Below are 17,012 nucleotides of genomic sequence, written 5' to 3' on the forward strand. Positions count from 1 at the left end.
ATTGAAGGACAAATTTGCTTCTGTGGGCTTGGACACATTTTACAAATATCTCCAACCAGCCTATCCTAAATTGACAGCACTGGCTGCAAAAATGTTGTCCATGTTCGGGACTACCTATCTTTGTGAGCAGATTTTCTCAGTAATGAACATTAATAAAACGAAGCTGCGCTCAAAGCTCACACATAAGCACTTAAATGAGATTCTGAAAGTGGCTGCTACTCAGGACATGATGCCTGATATTAATGCACTTGTGCAGGCTAAAAGATGTCAAGTTTCAGGGGCAAATACTGAGCAAGACTAAATCTTATGGAATGCTCCTGTCAACATCGCACTATAAAAATAAACAGCTGTGAATATTTGCTGTTGTAATTGCTGTGAAAGTCAGTGCTAGTCAGTAACAGATTTACAACAGAAGAGTTTTGCTGAGTAAAAAGATATTTTTTATGCATGCCATATTTTCTTATGCATGTTGTATGTTTTTTAAAATGCATACATGTTATGCATTAACAAGGAAGGGGACACATTTACTTTATCAAATGTCTGTTTAAAATAGCTGCCACTTAAGATTTCAAGTGTGTGGAGTCAGTTCATGTGTTCAGAATTGCTTCCCAGATGTGGAAAATGGATTTTAAATAATTTATAAATTTTGACATGTTTGATGTATTTTAACATGCAGGACAGTGTTTTAACTTCCACAAAACTGTCAATAAATGTTTTGCAACATTGTACAATCACTGTGATCAGTTTTTATGCATAATGCACTTAAATAAATGTTAAACTGGGCGAAAGTGTTTTTAAAATTGCACATACTTTTCTTAAAAACTCTTAGGTTGTTCATAATATATTTAATAAAAGGACAATTAATTGCATATAAAGATTTTGATAATTTACTTCTTCTTTGCACTAATACAAAGAAAAAAGTGGACTTATTGTTAGTTCTACGTAATTTTGGAATGAGTTTACTGGTCTGGCCCCCTTGAGATCCGATTAAGTTGTATGCGGCCCCCACACCAGAATGAGTTTGACACCCCTGGGTTAAAGGAATGCTGGTCAAGTTATTCCCTTTCAAACCCGCTTACACACACAAGACCAATTTCTCTATTCTCTATCGTTCTGCTCAGACACCGGTGCCAGTCCTTATCTCAAAACACCAGCGGCTCTTTTCTCCGGGTTGACCTCTTCAATGCTCCTGCACTGAGAGTGTTCGAAGGCAGGTTCCCAGGCTCTCACACTGCCGGTCTGTCCTGCCGGGCCAAAAAGGGTTTTCGCTTCAAGTCCCACGTTGGGCACCAAAAAGGTCTCCCGGCAATAACACTGTAAAGTGCTCCGGACTAGTCCTCCATCTAACGGGTTCGATCTCCAGCCTGCCAGGTATTACAACTGTACAGGATTCTAAAGATTGCCTAGACTAGGCAGCGAATAGACTCGCCCAGCTGCTGTCTCCTTCCCTGAAGCCTCCTCTGTTTCAGCCCTGAGTTATACCCCCTCAGTAACCCTACCAACTAATGGATATAACCCAAAGGCCACTCCAGTTAAGGACCGCTCTATTCTAGTGAGTGCCAGTTGGTGCGGTTGTTGGATTTTCATTTAAGCACAATAAACTGTGTACTTTAGTCCTCAGGAGATTTTCTTTATGGGAGCTAGGCAAACCATTTAGATCCTACAATGCACTCCTCCTATTTTTTACCATCTACAAGGAGGGTACTTTAACTTAGGTTTCTATTGTTCCTCTATACTTAAAAGAAAATAAGTAAATCAAATACTTTAAATGCACGTAAAGTATTTATTAAAGCATTGCGAAGGCTTAATTATTCAATGATACAGACAAATTGTGATTATTGGTATTGACAGAATCCAACAATCAATCTGATCAAATTTGTTAAAATGAAAAAGATAAAATAATAAAAACATAGCCTAGTGCTTTCCCTATCCTATTCTAATTTGGCATAATTTTAATTTGGGGGCTATACATGGTGCGTCAGGGCGGTGGAAGCCCATACTCCCGGTCTGGCTGACAATATACGTATATATATAGAATAAATGAGACCTATGCTAATGCTACGCTAAAATAAAAAGTCAGGGGCTAATAAATGTAAATTTGGTTTGGATATTTCTAAACATAATAAATAACTAACCACCAAATCCTTCTCTCTTAATTTGGAATTACGTGATCTGCGCACACCTGGATTATGTCATACTTGGCCAATTGCTCATACCAAGTCTCATTGAGAGGATGCCTATATAACATTGCACACTTAACACCGCAGTCCCTCATGGTTCAATCCTGGGGCACCTACTGTTCTCCTTGTACTCTAACGAACTAACTAAACTCAACCTCTTCTTTCCCTCTTTGAAATAACGAGATTTCGAGAGGAGCTTCTCTGCATGTCTTCAAGATATTAACACATGGATGTCTGGCCACCACCTGAAGCTCAACCTCCACAAAACCGAATTCCTCCTTCTCCCTTGGAAAGACTGCCTCCAGATAGACCTCTGCATTTCTATCGTGAACACCAAAGTATCTCCACCTCAGACTGCCATGAGTCTTGGGGTAATTCTGGACAACCAGCTCTCCCCACATCACTGCTACAACTTGCTCCAGCAGGTTTCCCCTTTACAACATCCGAAGAATATGGCCATACCTCATAAGGGACACAAGTTCTGGCTGAGGTGCTTGTCCCTGTCCTCACTGTGACTGTGGATACAGCTGGTTTGATACTGTGACATGTACTTCTTAGTAAGTAATTGTAACACATTCCATGCACATTCAGTACATTATTTATGTTCATTTTCGTTTTTTTGTGCTAAATGACATAATGGAATATATATATATATATACTGTATATATATATATAATAACAACTGCGATGCGGATAACAGCGCGCGGGTTAGGGTATAAAATAAGATGACACTTTATTAATCCCTAGGGGGAAATTCCGGATGTGTATATATATATATATATATATATATATATATATATATATTTACATATACTGTATGTATATGTGATCAGAGATGTGTCTTTATATATAAAAAAAATAATGTCATTTAAATATGGCTGATGTCTGATCACGTTTAAAACGTTGAAATTACTAACCATTTTACAAAAAAAATTATATATTATGAGCCACTAACATGAGTGGCATAGATTGAGGCACACAGCCTTCACTAATCCAATACATTTGCATAAAAGATGCTTTCAAATTAGCATCTGCTTAAAATACCAAAGACTGCACTTGACTGTTGACTCCACAAATGATAACAGAAAAAACAAGGATCAAAATTACTTGAGGAGAGAAAGGAAACAGATGTAACAAGATGTAAAGAAGTGTATCTTCAACCTTTTTTTCTACGACAAAATCCGCAATGTAAAAGGGGAAACAACTTCTGAGTTTGAGGCGTCTCAGAATTGGCATCACCATGACTGCAGACTGGATGAGTCTACCGTCGAAACTAAACTGATGCAAATTGGACAATTGCCCAACCCCCCCCACACACACAAACACACACACACACACACACACACACACACACACTCGCCCCCCACTGTGCAATGAAAACGAGCCCTCGTTCTACAGTTTTAAATGATCTGTTCCCTTAAATAACCCCTTTTATTGCAGCCACCCTGCCCGACCACACCCCTCCGCATCGTTCCTTACGCACTTGTTATTCTTAATCCATGAGTAACATCTGTCCCTGATTAATGTTGGAGGACAACTCCAGTGAGCGCAGCGCGGATTTGTAATGCACTGTTTGTGCCGACAGGCCGGTCTGTAATGTATCCGTCTGAGCTTACCATGGTGTCCCCCCGGAAAGGCCGCAGACGCAGGTAGCACACATGCAAGGCAAGATACACAGCCAACCCCCCACCCCATCCTACATCCCTCTCTCTCTCTCTCACTCTCTCTCTCTCTCTCTCTCACGCTCATGTCTGTGTATACCCCCCCTCCGATCTCCAAGCCCCAGGTCCAAAGACGACTGATGAGGACATTCTGTTTGAACGATGCCATATACTGTATACTGTACGACCCCGCCTCTTTTGGCTGCTGGGCTGGCTGCTGGGCTGGCTATTGGGCTGGCTTCTAGTCTTTGTGTTTTATGAGGCAGATGTCCAGTAGGTGTGGTCAGGCCATTGTTTATTGGGAACACTTGGGCCCAGTGTTCCCAGTACTATTAGAGCACACCTCACTTCTTTCATGAGGGAGAGAGAAAGGGGAAACTCTGCTCCCTGAGCTCCACGCTCCCCATACTTATCTTTGTTTTTGTTCTTTTTACCATACAACACTCCACTGACTATGCTGTCATTCGTGCCTACACGGCAACACTACCGACTTACTGACTACTGTTGGAGAAATTCTCCTGCATGGTCGGTGAGGTTAATCTGCCCGCTACAGGAATACAAAACTGAGAATATTAAATATATTTCTTCTGCAGAATAAAGAGAAAGATACAGTGCTGCTCCAAAGCAGTGTTCTAATCAGTCTACCCCTATTGCTGATGAAGAGGACTTAATACCAAAGAGAGGTTGTGTGCCATTGGTCCGGTGTCATTTACAACGCTGTGCCCCCTCAATCATCAATTGATCAAATCAAATCAATCATGAGAGCTCATACAATGGTTTAACAGTCAAACTCAGGTCACAGGTACAATCTGACATCATGCCATCAAACAAACACACAATGGTCTGTGAAGTTACCCTTATCTCCACACAAGGTTGAGTGAGGATGAATTGTGATCTTTATACTACAATAGACATTGTTACAAAGAGCAGTCTCTTCATATGAACTCTGAGAGACTCATTAAATCCCAGAGGCAATGTGTTTTAAAAGCTAGGTAACATACACAAAGGGCAATTGTCTTATATAAAACAGGTAAGACATCATTCAAATAGTTGATCATATGCATTTTTCTATAACACTACACTCATCTTGCCATTTATAGTTGTTTGTTTCAAATAAATGAATGGTTTCTGTGCTTTTACTCTTTATGCCACCTCTTGTTCTTTGTCATGGTTTTTGAGTCATGACATATTCCAATTAAATCTTCCTCGAAAGTTGTTTGCGTCCCCTACTGGAAAGAGTGGAATACCCCGTAAATTAATCTATCTTCTATCTAAAATTACATGAGATAACGTGAGATTAAAAGAGAGAAGCGGTGAAGCTGCGAGCCGAGCGACGGGTGCGTAACCTTCAACGTCACACACTCACGTATGAAGACAACCCTGTCGCCGAGCAGAGCGCCGACAGGATCATTGACTGAAGAAACCTGGACTCAACTGATACTCCTACAGTTCTAATATGCCTATTTTCACAGTTGGTGCTTAATCTTTATTGCAAGGCTGTCTTTACATTTTGATAAACTGCCATTTTGAACAAGCATGCACAGGAAGTTTCATCTTTTTGTTAAACTGTGCCATTAAAATTTTGAACAAGCATGTCTAATTTAACTATAATATAGGAAGGGATCTCTGGATGTCTGTCTGTATGTATTTTGGCCTTCAATTATCTCGACAACCATTAATCCGATCTACTTCACACTTGGCGGGTGTATTGCTGGGAACCCGACGATGTGAAGCGTCTAATTTGGTGCAATTTGGACACGCGACTGATAAAGTAACTAAACTACTAATTAATAAACTTAAACAGTGAACTGTGAGCGAGCAGGAGGCAGGGCTTCAGGGCAGGACTGAATCGTGGACATTTTGTTAAACTGTGCCATTAAATGTACGGGCATGTACTAGGTCATTTAAAATAAAAGAGCGCTGTCTCGTCACATTGTCTTTATAACAAGTTGAATATGCACGTTGCATATGTTTGGACTTTTTTCCGTTTGCATGGTGGTGAAAGGTAATTGAAAAGTAATTTTGTAGGTAATTGAACCCCTTGCTCACTTTATCAGCAGCAGAAAGGGCGCTATAACGTTTTAGTTGATTTTTGAGATTTCTAAGTGACTCCATAGGGAAGATCTTGTTTTTGTCAAGAAAACCATATGCTAAACTTAATATAAATGTACATACAACATTTATATCAAGTGGACAGGCTCATCATTTTGCCATGGCAACAAATGCAATGTGAAAATGTTAGAAAAAAGTCCTGGAACAAACAGACAAACGCAACAATTAGCTACTTATGAACTGTCGTCCATTTTTGGTACAGGTGTGAACTTTTTCATTTACCAAGGGTCAATTTCTCGAAATTCCAACTCCGTGTTGAATGTGTCAGAAATTGTTTTGTAGACATCCAGATAATTAATTCTATGACGCAAAGGAAATGCATTTTCTATGTATTGAGCACTGTATTGAGCACAATATTGAATATCATAATATTCACTTTTCATAAATTATAAAAAGTATACACTTTTGACAGTTGACAGTACCCAAATTACAATTTACATTGTCAAAATAATAACCGGTTTACTACATAGATTTTATTGTTTAGTCAATACTTTGATTGAACAACACTGACTTCACTCTCACACATGAAATATTGGACACAATTCATTATTCAATTTATGAATATTACATTTATATTTTGCTTTATCATATTTCAAATGCTGTGAATCTCATTCATGCATTTAATAAATGTTCTGGCTGTTCATTTTTTTCTACTTTAAATATTGGCATTGGCTTTTATTCTCCTAGAGCGAACCTATCTTATTGTTAACCTTTCCTGGTTCAGCGTCCAGACCATAGTCAGAAAGTACAGGGGAGATTTCTGCTCCAGGGCCGAAGTCATCCGTAACTTCGGGCTAATGTAGTGGAAAAAACCGCATCTAACAATTAAACTGAAGAAGAGAAGTTCGAGAGAGTCGAGGTCTGAAGATACAAGACTTTATTATCACTTGCAAGAAGTGACAACAGAATCTGAGTTGGTTTGGCAAAAAAACTGCCGAGCCGCTCATGGATTCCTCCTTTTAACCTCTTTCTGTTGGTCGAGAATGTACATCTGTTTCCTCAATAAGGATCCCTTCCTTCTTCCTATACGGTCAATAGTGCAAAGAAGCCATTTGTCTGCATTCTTTGACGTCAGTTACAACAACAAACCTCCCGACACTAGTCCAGGCCACATTTTATGAGGGGATGTTTGCATTCACACACCTTCCCATGTCATATGGCCCACAGTCAACAAAGCACTTATTCATGTCTTTGCTGACCCCTGTCTCACACACTTACTTCATTCATATAGCATATGGGCAAGATAACGAATGTTCTTTCTTATTTAATGGTAGAATATAATGAACATATTTCTTTTAAATGTACTAGTAAATTTCTCCCATTCTAACCCCCTTGACTTCACTCAGCAAGGGTGGCAAGCATGACATGGAAACCCGGATTGGTCTTGAGGAAACGTTACAATGTTTATTTCCTGACAAACAACCTAAAAAGTGTATACATTACGCTGCTACGTTTACAGCTTCTCCTAACTTAACTCTCTCTGCTCCGGTCGCCAACTTCCCAACCAACACTTCCCCCCATACACAGCAACTCTTTAAGGTTCTCGGATTAGACCTGTGTGTGAACAGGGAACGTCTCTGATCCATATTCATGACCAGCGGTGTTTGATTCTCACTCGGACCACTCATTATCTCCCCCAGCAAACATGACTCAGACAGCGAAGAACAGCAACCAGATACCCCATGGCAATAAACAAATCCCCTCCCCACTCCTATACCTTTTTTTTGGGGATAAATCTCTCCAGTTCAAACTCAAAGAAAGCTGCAGAAAACCCCCCACCCTGCCCAAAAAAACCTCTCACTTCAAAGGTTAAAGAAACTATACTCTCTTGACTCTTGATGAATTTTTGAACACAGAAATGTGATTTTTTTTTCACCTCTCTCAAGTGGAAACGCAACTGTCCCAAAGTGGAATGGCTGCTCACATTCTTTTCCAAAAACAATAAGTCTTTTTTCTTTTTCTTTTATCTCCCGCTCAAGCTTCAGGAAAAACAAAAGCTGTGATGTTTCACACACGCACTGCCTACGTTTCTCATTATCTGCCAATGGTGTTAGTAAGTCAGAACATAAAATAGTGTTGTTTGATGTGTTCATATGAAAAAAATAGTTGTTCTTTTTGGCACGGTGGGGTGCTGTAATCCTATCGTTTTATCAAAGTATTTAATAGGCGCGTGTCAAGGGGTGGCATCAAAACAAGAAACCAGAATGATATTACACCTTGTGGAAAAGCACAGAAATGAAGTGTACTCCACAGCTGCTAAAGAACCTAAGCGTGAAAATTATTCCGATATTAGATGTTTACAATTTTCTATTGAAACACTTTATTTTTGTTCATACTTTAGACTTGATCTAGTCTCCATGTTGGATTTCTGGCTGTTAATTCCGACGAAATCGTCCTAAAATCTCATATATGCTCTTCTATTTTTGGTAAGAAGCGCAAGCAGCATCAGCGGATCTGGCGGGCCAAGGGATCATGGGCAAGCCGCCACTGCAGACAGGCGAGCTTTAGAGCTGGAAGCAGATCCATCGCTTATATTGATTAGATAGGTAAGGTGGGGGGGGAAGGGGGGCATGGTTAGGCTGGTGGCTGTATGCGAGTGGAAGTCAGGTCAGGTCAGGTCAGGTCGCTAGGTTTGCTAGCCAGCCAGCTGGCTTCACGCAGCACCTGAAAAGGGATCCGAACAACGGAGGCATGCCAGATGGAAGGGAACCCACTAGAGCACGTGGTCGGCTGCCTGGCCAGATTGCAGGAGGCGAAGATGGCAGTTTCACAACAGCAGACCCCAAGACCAATGCAGGATTCGACCGGTCCCCAGCCCATCCCGGTGCCACGGAGGAGGGCAGCCAGGAATCCGCCAGGCCCATCGGTGTAGGGGAATGCCCCTCCCCTTTCCCACACTCACCCTTGCTACTTCCACAGAGACTGCCTGCTGGTGGAGGTCGGACAAGCGGTCCAGGTTGCCGGATCGCCAGGCCCCTCCCCCAGTTTGGAAGGGGCCTACTACATGCCCGTTAGGATGCAAGGGAGTAGACATCTGGCTTTGATGGATTCTGCCTGTATGCAGACAATGATCCAAGCCTCGTTCACCCTGGGGCTTTGGTGGAGGCGTCACGGGTGAACATTTGTTGTGTGTATGGGGATATTCACATGAAGGTGGTGTGGTTGGAAATTCGTTGCGGGGAGAAAAAGCATATAGGGTAAAGGCTTCAGTTAGTTCCTGCCTATCACACGCCTATTGTTGGATATCAATTGGCTTTGAGCAGATTGCTGAAATTGAGAGGGAACTCCCCCATACTTTCAGTGATTAGAGACAGATTGTATGGGGTGAGCCTTGACACTCATCAGAGGAGGAAATAACCCATTTGTTGGTGCTGAAAATCCACCAGGAAATGCTTTTCCAGGTGGCTCAACATAACCCAATGGCTGGTCACCTCGAGCACAAGAAACACTGCAGTGGATAATGCCCAGCTTCTATATGCCGGGCATTTGGGCTCATGTGCGTAAATGGTGCGCCGCCTACCCTAAATGTCTTTTGGTGAAGGAAGAATAATTAATTGGATAACAGTGTGAAAGACCAGGGAAAGCATAAAAGTGGGAGAGTTCTTTTTTCACCGATTCACAAAATTGTGTCATGAACAAAGAGATTCAGGCCTGGGCTTGTGAAAATGCAATATTAAATCTTTCTGTATTGTGGAAGGCTTTGGAACCCTCTGGTCTGGTCTCAGGATGTACTAGACCTTGGCTCCATCTTCAGGTTAGCAGGATTTTTTTTATACAATTTGGTTTTAGTTTGTGGTAGTAGGATATTTTTATGTGGGTTAACCAATTTTATCCATAACAGGTTACTAATTAATCACAGCATTCCCCCATTTGTGACTTCTAAATTCACATTCTAACAAAATGACGAGGATAAATGTAGGACTATAAGTAGTAACTGTCACGACCAGAGCTAGGAGAGACCCAAACGCACGACACAGGGAGACGGAAGGCAGGCAAAGGATGTTTATTAGCCTGGACGGTGGAGCTGGCCAGGGGGACCCGGTCAGGTAGGGATGGAGCAGGGCTGGGCAGGGACGATGATGACCAGGAGAGGGGGTCCAGGATCCGGGTGGAGAGATGGGGAAACAGGCTGGATGGAGAAGGACGGGCAGCCTTGGTCGACAAACAGAGACAGGCTGGTAAACCGGGCTGGCTGGATTTGGAGAGACAGACTGGGTCGACGAGAGGAGACAAGCAGGTGAGGGGAAGACAAGACAACGAGACATAAACTAGGAACTAGAAACAAGCACTAGGCGCTAGGAACTTGGAAGGGAGCCAGTAGCTGTACAACTCGGGTAAGCTAGTTGACGGTCTGGCAAGGAATGACTGGGAAGCTGAGACTAAATATTGTGAGAGTAATGCAGGTAATTGATCCCAGGTGTGTGCAATTGGGCTCGAGTAGGGAGCTGCAGATGGGGCAAGGGCTTCCTCTAGTGGCGCTGGGAGGCCGTGGGCCTAACAGTAACACTGGTTATGTTGGGTAACATGTGGCTGGCTTATAGATGGTAGCAATGAGCATGCAGGATATATAGTCAGCAAACAAGTGGCACATAAATGTACCTGTAAACAAGTGCATAATCAAACAACTGTAGTGAATATATGAAACAACTTTATAACACAACAACTGTAGTGAGTCTAAGAAAAATGCATAACACAACTGTGGTGAGGATAAGAAACACAAGCATAACACAACAACTGATTACAACTGTGAGGATCAGTGAATTATGTGGGAAATATGGATGTGGGGTTTGCTATGTATAAACATTGGAGCTGTCATATTTGGTTATCTGAAAACACTGTCTATACTCGATAATATTTGTGATGGATAAAATATGGAAAGCCATCTTTTCTGTGGAATAAACAGAACATGATTACCAAATGACAACCTTCAAATAACAACAGCCTTAATATAGCAGGTACATAAGAAACCATTCATCTGTGGTAGCCTTTTGTCTGTGAAGTTCACACCGTCCCCACAGTCCCCCTTCACAGCTATCGAACCTGTTGCAGTTGTTGATTGAGGTCACCTCCTGGTGCAGATTGTTATTGGCGAGATTGAGTATGGCGGCTTGATTTTTTTATAATAGCAGTTGCTCAAAGCGAGTCCTAGCTCTGAGGCGGGCCCTGAGTGCCTGGTTCCGCCGTTGTTCCCTGATGCGTATTTTACATAGATGGATGGCTGTAGCTGCTGCTGCGCTGCTATAAGGATCCCAGGCGGTGGACCTGAAAAGGTGGAGCCTGTGCTTCAGGCCATGGTTTGTATGCCTATGGGGAATGGGGTCTGCATGGGGGTGAACTTGCCTGAGTGGAACGTTTGGGGGTTCTAGGGACATTGGTTAACTGTGGGAAAACTCTGGTCTTGGGGCCACTGGTTAACAGTGGGAAAACTTTGGTTCTGGGGCCTCTGGTTTTCCAGAGGGACATGCTGGGGGGGCATTTGCGGGGGATATAAGTGTCAAATATCATGAAAGTTTGGTAAGGGGTACTATCAAAGGAGTGAATGAAAATGTGTCAACGGGCATGGGTTGAGCGTGTGAGGCGGTGTTAGCATTGCCCCGCCAGGTTCGCAGGGGTGTGCATAGTAGGGACTGGTATGTGTGGGGCAGGATGGTGATCATAGGTGTCCTTCGGGTTGTAGCCGTCTGCCATGATTATCTATCGAAACAATAGCAGAGTTAGTGGTGTCATGAATATGCAATCTGCCTAATCCTGGAAATACTTCCCTGCACAAAAACTTTTCCACTGATCTGGAGTCTGGCTCTGATGTGGGCACTGCCTCTACCCACTAATGAAACAACAGACTACTACCAGGATGTATCTAATTTTCCCTCTGCGTTGCCTGATGTCCACTTAGTCTATCATTAAATGTCTAAAAGGGCCATCTGGTGGTGGGATGTGTGCTATGGAAGCTGAAAATGCTTTCCTGACTTTGTAATGTGTGCACCCTTCACGTTCATGCAATTCTCTGTCAACTGTGGCTGCTAAAAATGGTGACTACCAAACCGTTTGGAGGCGTCGCATAACCTCTCCTCTTGCGCAATGATCTCTATGCGCATTCTTAATGACAAAGTGTAGTAGTGATGTGGGTAGGACAAAATGGCGTTACTCCACCACAAGCCTTCCTGCGACCCGTCTCACGTGTTCAGCGTTGCCTCTCTTTTTATCTATACAGATTTTCAGAACGCTAGCTTTGGTGTGGGCCTCTATGAGGGAAGGCAGGGTCATTATGGGTGCCAGGTCCTCAGCAACCAGGAGGGGTCATATTGAAGTGAGTGATCCACGTCCAGCTGCCTCATCAGCGGTGTTGTTACCTTTGGCTATGATGGTGTCAGTTTTGCATGGCCGTTAGCAGCTGGGTGATGGCAGCCCCCTGAAAGATTGGTGTGCCGTCAGCTCTGCAGAAAAATATCTGTTTCCATATATTGCCATAAACATGACATACGCCGTATGCATATGCTGAATCTGTGTATAGATGGAGGTGCCTGCTCGCCCCCACATGCTCACATGCTGCTGTTAGCACCTTAATTTGGACGAGCTGGGTGGAGCATTGCTGACAGAATTTCTCTGTTTGGATATCCGTGAAGGTTTCGTCATCGTCATTTAACTGTACAATGGCAAACCCTGCATGGTTACCAGTTACATCTCTTAAGCAGGAACCATCCACAACAAATGTAAGATCTGCTGTGAGTGGTTGGTTTTGTAGGTCTTGTACGCAAAAACACTTCTGTGTCCTGGACAGTGCTGTCAATGGGGTGTGCTGTCAATGGGCAACACCATTTTGGATGCTAGATTGATTGTGTTACAGCGGTTGATGGTCAGCTCAGGGGCAGAAAGTATTTACTTCGTATCCCGTCTGTCTTGCCTGTGCCAACACAAATCGAGGACTCGTGAGCAGCGCGTATAACTGATGGGACATATAAAGGTACTGGGTGGCCCATGGTTAATGATGAGGACTTTTGGAATGCAAACACTGCTGCTGCCAATTCCTGATAGCAGGGAGGCAACCCTGCTTCCACGTTGTCTAATTTAGTGCTGTAGTATGCTAGTGGTTGTTTTCCTACTGGAGTGTCTTGCATCAGCACGGCACAGCATAGCCTGCATGTTCTGCCACATATACGTAAAAGGGTTTAGTACAGTCTGGGTTGCCGAGTGCTGGGGAAGATTGCATGTCCCTCAGTCCACTGTAAGGGTGCTTTATTGCTCGTCTGTTCTGCCGCCCCAATAAAAGCGCGTAATGGGGCTGTTTTTAAAGCATAGTCACAAATCGAAGGCTGACTGTATCCTGCCATGCCAAGGAGGGAGAGCATGTCTCTCACCGTCCGTGGTTTCGGGGCCGTAACTACTGATTCTATTTGTGATGGGGTGATTTGTCTTTTGCAGTAGCCTCCTCACATACAACCTCTGGCTGACAGAATTGTAGTTTATCTTTGTTTACTTTGTGGCCACTAGTTCTCAGTTCTGTGAGCACTGCGACCAAGTCTTTCTCACACTGTTCTTTGGTGGAACTGTAAATCAGTAGATTGTCTACGTATTGGAGAACTGTACTGGAAACCTGAAGGTACTGTAAGTCTTGGGCCAATACCTGTTGAAGATTGTTAGGCTTTCTAAAAACCCATGTGGTAGCCTTGTGTATGTGTATTGGGAGCCCGGACAGGTGAATGCAAACAGGTCCTGTGAAACAGGATGTACGGGCACACTAAAAAAGACTGAACATAGATCCATCACTGTACCATTTAGTACCGGGTGGGATGTTAGAGAGTAGCGTGTGAGGGTCCGGGACAACCGGCGGTTCGGTGTTGACAATGGAGTTAACAGCCCTCCGATCATGTACCAAACAATAATCTTGATTATATGGTTTCTTAATTGGGAAGATTGTGTGTTGCAGGGGCTTGAGGTTTTCATCCTCAAAACACGCACCGCTTCCAGTCCTGCAATTGTGCGATCCATTCAAATAAATGTGGTTTGAGAGGATACTGTTTTAGGGGGGAAGTCTAGCACCTGTTATTTGTTTTAAGTGTTGTTTGTTTTAACAGGCTCTGCTGACTTTACACATCTTTCATCTGTTTTGTGTTTTGATCATACTTCCTGTGGTATTTGGATTACAAAAATCTTGTGTTCTTGGGCCTAAAGCTGTCTGGAGGGGACACACCCATTGAATAGGACGCTCTCTGCCTGTCCTACATCATAGACTTGCCCTGATATTCTGATGAATTTGTTGTCGGGAGAGACATGGACTTATGTTCTTATTGCTGGTGGGCTTCCAGTCGTGCACCTTTAGTTCTGCTTTGACCATTGGGTCTAGTTTGTGAGACTCATGTCCATCGGCAATCTCTAGCGTGACGTTGGTGCGGCCACAACTTGGGGCCCAATGTATAGGTCCTGGCCAATAATGGAAAACTGTTTGCCATTGATTAGCTCTTTCCAACATGCGTTATAATCTATGTGGCATTGAGATCAGTCATATAAAAGTAGTGCAGTGTAGGGGCAGCTGTGGTTCGCAGACTTTTCCTAGTGTGGCTTGTGCCCATGGCTCCCACGTGCACCAGTATTGGCACAGCGCCGAATCTTGTGGTGTCAGTCGAAGCCAGTACACTAGTGGTTGCTCCCAGTTGCTGCTTTTTTATGGGCATCATGTCTGTGGGGGGATCTACAGGAAAGTCTACATATCTACATGTCTGCCATGCACATGAGGTTAGTTTTGAGGGGGCACAGGATGTCTCGCCCCAACAGGTTGATGGGAGTATTGGCTGAGTATAGAAGTGGAGCGAATATAGTGCACCCTGCGATTAGCATTGGGGCCAGCTGTGAAAGGTGTATTACTTGTGTTTTCCCAGAGAAACCTATTGTTCTGACTGATGAACAGGAAAGGGGGAGACTGGAGCCGTTTTTCCCAAAGCATGAGTACATTGCATCTGTATCTACCATAAAGATGTGTTCTTTCACTTGTATTTTAACTGGTATGGTGGGTGGTGGTATGGCTGGCATAGGGGGTTTTAGAGGGCTCTGGGTAGAGGTACTACCTTTGTTAGTCAGGCAGCTACGTCCTTTAAGGACAGCTGGGCGCACTGGTCCTCAATCATCCTTTAAATCTCTCACGTCGAGAGGGGGCAGTGTTGACACGGCACTGCTGGGAGGAAGACTTCCTTGCTGAAGTCAACGGCCAGGGCGGAGGCATCCCTTGACGGAAGCAATGGCCTCGTGTTCGGGCCCAGGGCAAGCTTCTGGGATGGAAGAAATCAGCTGTGGTCAGGCCTGGAGAGGAGTGGGCACTGCTAGGCGACATTTGGCCAAGATACCCTGTATGATGAGCAATATATCTGTTTCCATACCGGATTGGCTGTCGCCCGGGTCACCAAGGGCCGCACCTTCCGTCCCCCACCAGGGCGGTGGTGATAAGTCAGTGACTGGTGGAACCATTCAAACCATCTGTGGCCGGAAGAACATCGTCATTGCTACTTGGAATGTAAGAACATTTGCCCAAACAGGAAAGATGCAAGAACTCACCCACGCTGGAGATGGCATGCCCCTGGTGGAAACAATCATAACCAGATCGACTACATTCTGGTTCCTAACCGTTTCTGAACTGGTATCAGCAGAGCCAAAACCAGGACATACCCGGGTGCAAATATCGGCAGCGACCATGACTTGGTCAATCTGACTTTCAGAGTAAAATTAAAGAAAATTAATAGGCCTAGGAACACAAGGCTAAAATTCAACCTAGAGAAGCTGAAAGACCCGAGCATTGAAGAAGCCTTTCAAACCACCATAAGAGGCAAGTTCGCAACATTGCTTGCACTGGAACAAGATGCCAAAACAATGACAAAAAGTTTTAAAACACCACCAGAAATCAAAACCCTGGGTGACTGAAGAGATTTAAGAACTTTGCAACAGTAGAAGAAAATTAAAGACCGTCAAACTAAGTGCAGGGGCTGAGGAGTACAGAAGGGTCAGCAAAGAGATGAGGAAGAAGATGAGTAAAGACAAGGAAGAATGGATAGAGGATAAATGCACAGAGATAGAGGACTGCCTGAACAAGAACAACAGCAGACAAGTATTCCAGATGGTGAAGGCCCTCACACAACAAAAGCAAAACAGAGTAAATACAATACAAGATAAAGACTGAAAATGCCGAACAGAAGAAAGAGATATCATACGTAGATGGACAGAATATTGCTCTGACCTCAACAACTACGAAACCCATCGAGACCCCAGAATAATAAGTAATCAGGAATAAACTAATAACGATAACTACGCAATCATGCAGGAAGAAGTAGAGACAGCCATCAAGTCTCTGAAGAACAGAAAGGCAGCAGGAGCTGACAATATACCTGCGGAGCTTATCAAGCATGGAGGAGATTCAGTAGTCAAAGTCCTCACCAGAATCTGCAACAAGACTTGGCAGACAGGAGAGTGGTCAACACCATGGACTCAATCTCTCATCATAACTCTACCCAAAAAAAGGTAACCTATAACTATACCAGAATTATAGAACAAATAGCCTTATCAGCCATGCCAGCAAAGTGATGCTGAAAGTCGTTCTCAACAGACCAAAACCATAGGCCGAAGAGCTCATAGCAGAAGAACAGACTAGCTTCCGCACTGGGGAAAACACAACAGAACAGATTTTCAATCTTTGTGGTCAGCACTGTTCAACATATACCTTGAACACATTATGACAATAGCCCTTGGAGACCACCAAGGGACTGTTAATATAGGAGGACCTATCATTAGCAACCTCTGATTTGCATCGACGGCTGAGCAGGGAGCGAGAGAGAGCTGGTGTGCCTTTTGAATATAATGGACACTTTATCATTTACATTTACCTTACATTTAGCAGATGCTTTTATCCAAAGCGACTTACAATTTTTTAAACAATCATGACCAACTCCATCCAAACCATTGACATCACAGTAAATGGGAATAAACTTGAAGAAGTCAACCAGTTCAAGTTTCTTGGAGCTACTATCAGCGAACAAGGCTCACGGCCTGAAGTCCTCGCAAGGGCAGCGCAAACAACAGC

This window comes from Zeus faber, assembly GCF_960531495.2.
Source record: "Zeus faber genome assembly, chromosome: 5".
Lineage (NCBI taxonomy): Eukaryota > Metazoa > Chordata > Actinopteri > Zeiformes > Zeidae > Zeus > Zeus faber.